This window comes from Lissotriton vulgaris, chromosome 3_1, assembly GCF_964263255.1.
Source record: "Lissotriton vulgaris chromosome 3_1, aLisVul1.2, whole genome shotgun sequence".
Taxonomy (NCBI): Eukaryota; Metazoa; Chordata; class Amphibia; order Caudata; family Salamandridae; genus Lissotriton; species Lissotriton vulgaris.
Window position 1 is genome coordinate 1,751,393,635 of NC_141689.1, and position 12,687 is coordinate 1,751,406,321.

Consider the following 12,687-nt stretch of genomic DNA (forward strand, 5'->3'; position numbering starts at 1 on the left):
TTACTACGCATAGTGCTTTGAGGCGATCTGACTTAGGGAATGGCTAGTGAATAGGTTAATTTACTATCCAATAACCTTCCCTAGTGTCCACGGGGACTAGTGTTGGGGATAGTAAATTAAACTATTCACTATCCAGCACCCAAAGCACTATGCGTTGTAAAGGTATCGCATTGTAAAGAATGCGTGGTAATGGTATGCGTGGTAAAAGTGTGCGTGCTAACCTCATACATCCTTTGTACATGCCTGGAACCTTTTTTGCGGTTGCAAATGGGCCGATCTCTCGTTTGCGGCTGCAAAAAAAGGTTGCACATCTGGCGCTAGGTCTTTACTACATAAATCAAACTTTTGAACAAGAACATATTTCATTAAAGCTATAATCTTAGTTAACTGTTTAATATAGAATTTTCTCTTATATTAAAGATTATGGACTGCATGCGTTGATCTACTTTGCAATTCAGTACCCAGAATATAAAGTACAAATTCACAATGAAAAATTTCCTTTACATCAGCAATTATAAATGCAGCGCCTATATTTCAAATCCTTGCTTTAGAAAGGGCTGTTCCTTTGGCATTGAGGTTCACGACTTGAACTAAACATGCTTTAAGGACCACTCCTATTGTTGATCAGCATGGACCAAGAGCAGATGTACACCACTCACTCACAAGTGCATGCTGCCAATTTTTGACATCTTACACTCTGATGCTGATTTCAGGAGGAGTAAACAGTGGGTCCATGGACTGCAATGACTCTTTCATATTGTGTCACTTCTTCTGGCATTATAACTCATGTCCTCTTACTGGGACAAGGCCTCAATGCCAGCACATTGTGAATGTGAATGCTGTGCTGAAGGTTGGCTGTCCATTGAGAGCTTCGATCCATGAGTTGGCTTCTGTGCCCATTAATGCAGATAGAAGATTATAAAGGCATTAATATTAATGAGGTAAGAGGTGACCTCATCAGTGTACGCAACCCCTTTTCACAGAGAAGGATTCGTGAAGCCTCCTCTGTGTACAGAGGGAGGATGCTTGCAACGAGTCACAAAACCTTGAGTTGCTAGCACCCCTTCTGAGTACCTTCAACTAGCAAGTCATATGAAGGATTATTTTAAAAACAGGAAAATACAGGGGTTTGTTCAGTGATGCAGTGCGTCTAGTTGCTTGAACACCAATCTCATAGAAAACGACCAATGACATTGCTAGAATTTTCCGGAAGCGAAAAACTAAAATATGTGCAAGTAAGTCCAGTGTTAGATGAGGCACTATATTTCAAGCTTATTGGGTTTTCTCTTACATATAAACTAACGAAAGGGAACAGCATTTGTATTAAAAAGTTTTTGTTCGAGGAAAGTACGTTGCTCCTGAAACTATGGCTTATCACCATCGTGTAAGGCTTGCTGAGATTGGCTTAACCATTTAGAAAGCTTGAAAATCCATTCAGAACGCTTACATGGCACTAACTACTGTTTGCCTGCATCAAAGATTTAGTGGCAAACACATAATCGTGACTTTATGGTATAGGGTAATTTTTTGCAATTTATTCCATTAATATAATGGAAAAAGTGCAATAATGGCCTTGAATCTAGTGCTGTTGCGTGGCATTACAAATCTGTGATTTGAAGTTGTATATAAACATTGTGGTATGTAGATTCAAAAAAATAAAATAATAGAAACCCAATTCTGAGAATACAATTAATCAAAAACCCATTGACAAAATAATATTAGGACAACTGGTTATTTGAAAAAATTGCTTCTCTAAATACAATGAATTTAACTGTAAAAAATGTTAATTTAAAATCAAATTTGAGCCAAAATGTATTCTGGTTGGGGGCATAATATCTTTTTGGGCGAATACAAAGGAGCTTCTACTAATGTACTAGACACCCTTTATGAGTCATAAAAGAATTTCTGACAAAAAAAAGCATTTGGGATAATTTCTAAGCCACAAATAGGAAGGATCTCTGATGCAATCGCCGTCCTCAATTTGGTGATTTGGAAAGATGTATATTGATGGTCTGTGACTGCAATTGGACTTGTAAACCATTGATCAGTTACAATACCCTGAGTTTGGGTAGTAACTGATTCACAAAAGGGGAAGCTATCCATCTGGCACAGCTTTCCCTTCGAGAATTTTATGAGGCAACATCAGAGAGCAGTTAGTGATCCAGGAGAATACTGCAGGCTCCCTCCGATGTCATCCCAAATAGGAATCATTATTTAAAGTAGCACCGGTGTGTTTAATGGACACAGACTGCTCTTACAAAATGTGTCCACGTTGCAAATGCATTGATGTTGGTCTACTTTTCCAAGCAGGCCACTGTCCCTGCATTTGTAGCCAATAACAGAGGGCCAATTTTTGCAACCTGCCTAATTAATATTCATTAGGTAGGTTGTTTTCCGACCCACCCGAGACTTGACAATTTACAATGCAACCTATTAGAACTGGTTTCACAGGTGGTAGAGTCACTGAGGGCTTGAGACAGGGTAAAGTCATTCACTATCTCAGCTCGAGGTCCTCTTGGACCCAAGAGCCCAAAATGAACCAAACTTTCAAGTGGTTTCTGCCTGTCAACCATGCTCTAACCTCACATCCCAAAAGTTAAAGGCAAGACAATATCTTTTGCAGTGAAACAGGAGAAAGAAAGAGATACCCATGTACTGGATTAATTGCACAATTTGAAACCAGGACACCTAGGGTCATATCATGGTGGGCTTTAGTAGTGCCTATTTTAATCAGCCTACAGTGCATAAGGCCTATTCATTTGACCCGATATTGCCCTCAGGTAGTTGCTTATTTTGAGACAGTGTGATTCAGAAACAGAAAGAAGCAAACCTTGATCACTTTTTTGAGCTGCACTGTTTGAAATTAAAGCACTAACACAGAGAAAAACGGAGTAAAATTAATTTACTTTACACACTGCAGGCGCATAAATCAGTTGCTCGGCTCTGTGCTGTGCCAGCGAAGCCCATCATGATACAGTTCCTAGGATTATTCCTTGACTTCCCACGTCACAAAGTGTGTGATCCTAGATAAATGTTTTATTTTACTGTTCCTACTTTTTCCACATGATCACATATGCGAGCACGTTGAAATATCGGAGTTTAGGATGTACCTTGTGCAAAAGCCTCTCTCGCATTTAATTTAACAGACTATGAGGTTGGTCCGTGTATAATAAGAATCTAGGCCATCTATAGGGAGCAAATGACAACTGCCTGACTTCTTAGTTCATTGATGGCATTGTTATCAGGGTGGTGGATGGCGTGAATGTTTCTAAGTTCCTGTCTAAAAATGTTTTCAATGAATACCTGTTATTGCAGTGATATAACCTGATGTACTAAGTTGAAATGCTGCCACACTTGAAAGAAACACGCTTTTTGGAAATTTGAATCAACTCGTATTTTTAAGTAATGTTTGTTGCATCATTTAAAATGTAAATGGCTGAGATAGTGCAACAGGCTCACAGAACCAAGCCAGACCCCTGGCTCCATTCTTGCTCATCTCCCCATTTAATATATTGCCTCGCCCACCTCTTGTCACATCACAAAATAACATCCCTATTCACACACCAGGTCAGTATGAATCGGGTAGTATGTTAGGCATTGTTTCCATAGCAAAGTGAAAAAATGAGCTAAGGATTTAAAGATAGAGGAGGTTATTTATGAGCCCTTGCAAAACGTTTGCACCGCCTCTGCATCACTTTTTGTGACGCGCCAGAGAGGTAAATCATGGGCCATGTTGCACCCTATTTACAAAGTGACTCATCTATGCAGATGCGTCACTTTGTAAACCCCTGCACCACATTATACCTGCGCCAGGTATAATGTATGCACGGTGGCCGTTACCCTGCGAAAAGCCTTGTAGATTTCAGTGCGCCACTTCTAGGATGTCATTGCGTCAATATCTTACGCCTGACTCACAGCAGGCGAAAGACTGATGCAGGCCCTTTCACGTGGGGCTTGCCCCATGTGAAACGAACATTGCTGGAGTTGTGTCAGGCTTCCAACACAACTCCAGCAATGCGTCAGTTTTGCGCCGACTGATACATAAGTAAAACTGACGTATCTGTCATTCCTTGCGACATGAGGCATCATACAGTAAATATGAAGTATCGATGGTGTTGCAGGGAGTATGCACTGAAAAGTATTGCAGTGTTTCTTCTCTTGTCCTTGTACATATGGGCCCTTTACACGCATCACTTTGTGTGAAAAGGGCATTCCATGGGTGTTGCTGTGGGTGTTTCCACGCAAGACCCGTGGAACCTGACACATTACCTGATTTACGAGGAATCGTAAACCTGGAAATGTGTCTGAATGCAACGCCTCCCTAGGGGAGGCGTAGGGAGGCCCAACAAGGAGAAATGTATTCATTTCTCCTCATTTCTTTCCTCTTTCTATGGGTGCTTTGTTCTGCAGCACACATAGAATGAGGAAATCACCTCTGGTTTCCCTTCCTGTACATAAACAATAATCCCCCTGACTCAGGCTTCCTTGCACCATGGTGCAAGAGTGCTTGCGTCAGAGCATGGCAGCCCATTTTGTGCCAGCGCAGGGGAAAGCACAGGAATGCAACATTATTGTGTAAATATGTTGCATTCTTGTGCTTTGAAATTGCTGCAGCGTAGCGCAGCCAAAGGGCTTGCTGTGCCCTTTCTTGTAAATGAGGCCCAGAGTGAGTAATATGGAGAGGGTTCACTGGGCCTTAGTGCAAGAAATTCCCAATGTCCTTCCTGCTTGGTTTGGCTGCAAAAAAAGCCAAAAATTGGGTGGAGTTAAACCCTTGCATCTGTAGACTTCGGTACCTTTACTCCTGCTGCACTATTGATAACTATGATTGTACAGAATGGAGCCTCTCTCAAAGGTGGAAAACGAAGGAGCTTAATAAAGTTGGAAATTAAACTATGTTTTACATAGTTGCACCTGATGGATGGTTTAGTTGGGTAAGTGTGCCTCACATTACTTCACAAAAAGACAAATAGGGACAGAGGAAGGAGGGAGGGTACAGTCAAGAGGGACTGAAAAAATACAAAGTGAGATGACGGGTTTGCCGGGGAGGAGTGCTAACACCCAAAACAACAAATTAAAAAGTTAACTTTCCCAGTCACATGACATGAGAAGGGAAGTGAATGGAAAAAAGGATCTATGCAAACCTAATGGAAAAATGCAGCAGAGATAATACATTTTCAAAATTATTAGCGTTTACATCTTCAATTAAAGCCAGCAAAAGGCAATTTCTGCAAACAATAAATGTTGCTCATACAAATTTTTATTAATAACGGTGAAATGGTTTCTCACAGATGGTGTTGTATGAAATCAAAGGTCTGTTCCCAATATCAAATTTAAACTAACACTAGTAATGAGGTCCAATATGCTTTCTGCAAAAAGTGGGATGACACTAACTAGAGGTGCAAAGGACCAACACTATGCCAATTACTGGATGACCAGACCAAGGGAGGAAGGACATTCAGACATTGCTTGTATATTGGCCCCATGGAGATGCATGCGTATCCGTACATAAATCCATTTGCTCAAATGTCTCTCTGCATTTTCTCCCAGCACTGAACACTTCGTTCCACATGCTACTATTTCAAAAGCTGCTGTTACATTGATTATTTTTTATTGTGAATGATATATGCGCTTATCTAAAATGCAATAATATCTCATCTACATTACGATAATACTGTGTAATTTTGGCTTGGAATGTTTAATAAGCGCGGTGAGTATTTCTGCTTCACTTCTATTATTTCACATTTTGCGAAAGTCGTTGCTTAGAGTTGTGTATTAGCTGTCGCGGTGTTGGAGGAGTAATGGCAATACCATGTTTGTGTGCGTAGTGGTACTTGATACTGTGACAAAAGACAGTTAACTGCTGAACATTAATAAATTGTGACCTCAAGCTGCAAAAGTACAAACGGATAAAGGAATAGTTTTGAAAAATTAGCTTTGCTGGAAGCAAAAGCTCACAAGAATAATAAACGGGGCCATTTCTAATTGGTGTGAAGCGAGACAAAAAAGCCATTATAATGTGCTCCATTTCATTGTAATGTTTCTTAGATCAGCACTTTTGTCGCTTTTGGATAAGTTAAACAATAAGCTTCTGATCATTGCCGGATACGCCCAGATGGACAGGCAATTATGAAAGTAAAGAAGCTGTCTTTTGAAGAACATTAGCAGTCATTGTAAGGATAACTTCAGAGACTGTTTCCTAAGACAATGACTTCCTCTCGGGTACATACAATTACTTCATGTATGATGAATTCACCATTCAAGACATTTTATTCACTCTGTGAAGGCATTTGAATCCTCCTAACTGAGATGTCATGGAAGGCCATGCCTTCTTCAGTACTCAGAGTTCTAGTCATTTTCATCCCAGTCCATACGAATGTGAGTTGAGTTTGCACGACTATACAGATCAATTCTTCTATAGCTGGAAGATGTTTTTGTTCCATTTTTAAGTATTGTATATCCTTTCTTCCAACACTGAGGCCCTGCGCCTTTAAGAATAACAATGTGACAGTCGTAAGGTACCAACCAATCCAAGAGCCAGTCCTGAGAAAGGGGTCGAAGAAGAGGACACTCCTCTATGTGAAGAGGGTGGCAGTGAGACTGGTTTAAGGAAGACTACGCTTTAGGGTAAAGAAAATAAATTACCAGCAAGTAATCTCGACATGAATGCATTGTCTATACTTCACGGTCCAGTCTGCACCATGCCAGCATCACAACTCAAGGCGCCCAGAAAACAACAAAATAAAAGAACAAGTGAAATCACAAAAAGCAGCAGAGTCTGACATTGCAGACCCCAAACCGTTTTGACTGAGATCCCAAATAGCCATGCAGAAGAGAAACTAAAACATGTTGTGAAACCACAGTAACAGATGGCAAAGTAATACCCTATTTGAATAACCTCTGGCTGGAGGCTCCTTGAAAGGGAGTCAAAGCAAGTGAAGCAAGCATCAAAAGCAGGTCAAGGCAGGTAAAAGAGCTGGACCACTGAACATAGAGCAAAACTCCTGAACGCCTACAGGAGAGTGAACAAAGGGGCAAAACAGGAAGAAAACCTTAGAAAACCTGGATCAAAAATGAACTGTCAACCACATGCCTCAAAACTGGTGGCACCAGATAACATACCAGAATATGCGCCATAAAAACCCATTGAGGAGTGGAACAAATCCGGAGGACTGGCAAGATCAGCAAGGGACATAGAAGGATGAACTCAAAGTCCACCAGGAACTTTAACCAACCAACACATAGGAAAACATAGAGCCCAGGGTACCTGCCAGATACCACAGAAAGTGATGCCTAGCTGGAATGTTCCCCACCCAGACTACAACCAAAAAGATTGAACAGAAGCATGACTGGCAGAACCCAGAGTGATGGCCCATCATGTATTAATGACCTAGGGGGCTACAGTAAAACAGATGCCAATTCAGATGACTAGAAAAACATAATTAAAGTACAGAAAACCTTAGGAATGAGGGAGTCAGGCTCCAACAAATTGAAATCATCAACGGGCATACTGGAAGCCAAGGCATGGAGAATCCCCAGCCGTGTCCCCAGACCCAACACGCCGTAGGTCTAGCCAATAGGAGATGGAGGCAGAGCTCAAAAAGAAAGACAATTGCCATTGACCTAGAGAGAGCAGGCACCCCACAGCAGATGAACCTAAAAATCCACACAACAGTCAGGGTCAGGGGGGCGTGGCCAAGGAGCTAATGAGGGAAGACGCGTGAGCCAGAAGCTCCGCGCTCACTCCGATTATTATCCTGTTTTGGGACCAGGAACCGATCCTCTGAGCACCCGCAACTGTGCTTATCGGAGATGGGAGCCCGCCGATGGTGGTCGTCAGGCTGGGCGCCCTCAATAACCGGCAATTTGAAGTGACAGCGAGATCGTCCGAGGAGCGACCAAGATGGCGCTGATGGTGACACTGAAGGATTGAGAGCCGCGCTGATAGACGAATCCTTGTGCTAACGAGGAGGTGGAGGAGTACGGAGGAAACTGTATACCAGCGGTAATAATGGGACCCCCCGCCGCACTGATGCCCTGGGGGCCCCTGCAGTGCTGGACTGATGAGAAAGGGAATAACAATGCTTCGCTGGACAACGGTTGTGGAAACACCGGAGGTGACCGTGCTGCCCTGCGGTGATCGGCACGGGAGCTGGCGGGGTCTTGCCCCGCCAATGTGGCATTGAAATTCCATGGGAAAAACTGGACTTGCAAGTGGACCACCATCTTGGAGCAGGGGCCACCATCTTGGGCACTTAAGCAAGTGGAGGGCGCTGCAGCCTGCAGCGCATCAGTGGGCATTATCAAGCACGGCTGAAAACAGGGCGGACAGCTGGTAGAGTGCTGCCACCCTATCTCTGCCCTCGTCAAGGAACCTGGAGAGGAAATACCAACGGCGACCATTGGGGGGCACTGCGATAGAGCGGAGACCTTGCTCATGAGTGGCCCGCTAACCAGTAGAAGGGCGTGAGAAGACGATCATGCGATGGAGCGAGCGACGGTGGGGCCACGAAAAGCGGATCGGTGTGAGACCCAGGACTCGCATAACCTGGAACAAATACAGCCATTCCAGGCTATCAAAAGCCTTTTCAATGTCAACCAAAAGGACCGTTGCAGATGACATATGACTGTGATCTTCCTCCAAAATGCGAAGCAAACATCGCACGCTAAGTGATGTATTCCGTGTAGGAATGAATCCCACCTGGTCCTGGTGGATCAGCTGCACCATGTACGGGAGGAGTTGGGTCACAAGTATCTTACTCAGGATTTTATAAACAGTGGTTAACATTCATAATGGGCGATAGGTCGTCTTATCAGAAGGATCCCTCCCAGGCTTCAGCAGCGGTATAATAATCGCCTCTCGAGTATACGACGGTAACTTCCCGACCCTGCGTCCCTCTTGGAATACCGCTAACAGCATTGGTGCTAAACAGTTAACGTACACCGAATAGAACTCAATGGGTGACCCATCCACCCCCGGTGTTTTGTTACGCACCATATGCTTAATTGTGCCCCGTATTTCTCCTATTGTGATCTCTCTCCCTAGTAGGTCTGCCTGCTCCTCATGCAGTCGGGGCAACATCACTTCTGACAAGAATTCCTCTATAGCATCTCCTGTGCCGTGCAATATGCTGCAGTAGAGTTCAGCGTAATATTCCAAGAACAACTCATTGATCGCTTTTTGCGTATACACCAATTCTCCCGTCTGAGCCGTCAGACCCAATATAGGTGAGCCCCGGAGAATCAGGTTAACCAGCCACGCCAATAACGTACCCGCCTTATCCCCTTCCCCATGCACCCTCGCTAGATATGACCTTTGATTAAAGCAGCGCAGCCTCTCCACCTGCGCAGCTACTGCCTCCCTAGCCTCCAAAACCTCCTCTTGTGCATCTAAGCGCTCTGGGCAGGCTCTCTCGGCCGTTCGCAATCGCTGTTCTGCTGTCTCTTTGTCACTCGAGAGTGTCTTCCTCACCACCACCATTTTAGTGACACATAGGCCCCGCACAACCACCTTAAAGGCATCCCACTCCAGTGCCAATGTTGATGCTGTTCTTTTGTTCTCGCTAAAATATTGAGTTATATCCGTCCCAATTTCCTCGTGGAAGACAGGGTCCTCAAGTGTCTTCGGCCGTAACCGCCAGGTCAGCACCATAGGTCTCTCCAGGGCCCAGTGTATCTTAACCCTTTCCATGCTCATGACGAGCTCAGCTCGTCATGAGGCACAGTGGAGCTGTGCTGATGACGAGCTGAGCTCGTCATGAACAATGGGAATCCTCCAAAATCAGCACAGGAAGGGAAAATGCACAGCAGCGATGTGGTTAACCAATAAAGGGTTATGATCTGATAATCTTCTGGTGAGATATTCACTGTGGCCCACTCTATCATGGATATCAGGGGTACATAGCATTGCGTCAAGCGGCACATGCAATTCGTGTAGTGCATAAAAATAAGAATAGCCCTGCTCCTCCGAGTGGTGTGCGCACCATGTGTCCACCAACACCCAATCACTTTGCCATTCGCGTCTAACCTTGGATGGTCTGTATATAGGGGCTTCAGGCTACGGGGTATGGGACCTATCCATCTCGGTATGCACTATAGAGTTGAAGTCCCCGCCCATCAATACTGAACCAGCCAAATACGGTGCTAATTTCCCCGATAGGCTACTAAGGAAGGAAACCTGGTCCACATTAGGGGCATAAAGACTACATAGTGTTACATCTACGCCATCAAGGTGGCCTTTCACCACCACAAACCTCCCGCCTGAATCCACCAATTGTGGGATCAGCTGGAATGTGACTCCCGCCCTAATCCATATCAGGGCCCCCCTCACAAAAGCTGAGTACATTGTGTAATGAAGTTGCCCTCCCCATCTGCGCTTCAATGGCAGCCCCTCAGTTTGATTAATGTGAGTTTCCTGGAGAAAGGCTATATGAACCCCCCTCCGCACTAAATAAGCATGCACCTTATGGCGTTGTGTCATTGTGTGAAGCCCCCATACATTCCAGGTAATGCATTTCAAGTCAAGTAACGTCTCCATGTTGAAGCTGAAATCTCCCAGACAACTGTGCCCCAAGTTCGAACACACTGGTGGCTTTAGCTATCCCAAAAAACAACACAGAAATTCCCCAACATCCCAGCCCCAGAACAGGCTCTACAAATCTAGCACCCATCCAACTAACACTCTAGTGTTCCTCTGGCTGCTACCAAGGAACCGCATTCACACAAAAATAGGGGAGGCAGCCTAGAGCCATAGAGACCTGACCCACCAGTTCCACATCATCTCACGCCATTCCCCTGGAGATAAATAACCCTCGACTTCTCTTGAGGTAATGTTTTATCAAGGGACTTCGCATTTCAAGCACCCATCTGTCCCTACTGACCCTTCTAACTGTCATCCAATAACCACCTACATGAGGGTGAGGAATCAGCAAAAAGCAATGCCAAACTCCCTGCATGCACTCATAATAAATTCTGCGACATTAAGCATCTGCAGTCTTGTCCGCTGTCCTAGGTGTTACGTGAGGCAATCAAACACTTCCCATTTCCAATTCATCAGTTCCTAACCCCAAGGAGCTTTTTCTCTGATTCCGTGGCTCCCAGCAACGCTGCTCCTTTCTCCGGAGAGATTTTTGTGACTGCCTGCAATGCAGCTGATCGTTCTTTCTCCGTTTGAATCTCCATGGGCTTTTGGACCGCAGGACAGCACCTACGGATGTGCCGGGATCGGCGTGGCAGCCCCTCTGCCGGTGTGTTTGCGCCATGTCCCACTTCGCCCACGACTGTTCTGTATGATTCCAGCCACGGCCAGGCTTCTTCAGGTCTGTTGTGGAAATATGTCCTACCGTCCATTGCCACTTTTTACATGCACGGGAAACCGCAGAGAATGTTGGAGACCCTCTTCTCAGAGCTCCTATTTGACCGCTAAGAACAAGGCATAGCGATGCTGTACATCAAATGCTTAATCTAGGAACAGGGTCATGTTACAGTTGTTTACCTCGAGCTTTGTGCAGCAGGAGATCCCTATCTTTATAGTGGAGTAATCTAGCTACCACTGGGCTGAGTTACCTACTAGGGACCACGGCCGAGCTGGCACTCTTTGTTCTCCCTATGTTGACAGGGTATGCCCAGACGTGGGTCCCTTACTCACTTTGCCACTTGATTCAAGCTAGCCTGGCTGATGAGGGCTGTTAGCCTGCAACTGGTTCCAGGATGCTTGTTACCGGTCCAAGGAAACATGGCTTGGCAGCTCAGGCTGGACTGTTCCCTTGAGGTACAGGGTCAAGACTGATTTGCATATAGCTGTGTCTGATCTGGGGTGGCGAAGTGAGCTAAATAATGATGATGGATTCAACCCAGATCTCTGACCGGGGTTGAGTGTCTGAAAAGTTTCAGCGCTCCATCCATCATCTATGTTTGCAGGAGATTTTAATGTCATTATGGACTTGTAACTAGACAAAATCAAGTAAAAGCAGATCCATACCCACTCCCAAATCCTGTTCCTTTTTAAGGTCCATGATGATGCAACAAGAAATATGGGCATAGATCAAGGATTGATTACTTCTTGGTAGAGAAGAGCCTTAAAGAAGATTTTTCAGATGTTGGGGATTTGACGGCCTATCTGTCAGACCATTCAGCGGTAACTATAACAATCAGGAATATTAGCCAGCCTTCAGAAAGGAGGTAGACTCTAGACCACACTATTTTGGCAGATACAGCGGTAATGGAAGCTTTAATAGTAGAAGTAGGAGAATTCCTTAAAATTAATAGACACTCCACTCCTACGGTGGTAATATGGGATACACTCAAAGCTTTTATTGGGGGCAAGATTATGAGTGCCCTTAGCTACAGAAATAAACAATAAAGGCATGAAATAGGCCTGCTAGAGGAAGTGATGAAAAATCTAGAGATTAAAAGAAATTCAAATGTAGGCAATGGTAGTAGGATTCTGACAGAAGAGAGACTGTGTCTATTGAAAAACCAAATGGAAGAAATCCTCCAAAGCTGAATAAAAAAAAAGATGGGGTGCAAGTAAATTTGAGTATGGGGAGGGAGCAGGAAAGCTTTTAGCATTGAAGATCAAGACAGACCAAAACAGAAACCGGATTAATTGAACTAAGGTAGGGCACTGCGGTGCCATGCTGACCAGTGAGATGGAACTGGAGGAACCATTCACAGAGTACTTTCGGG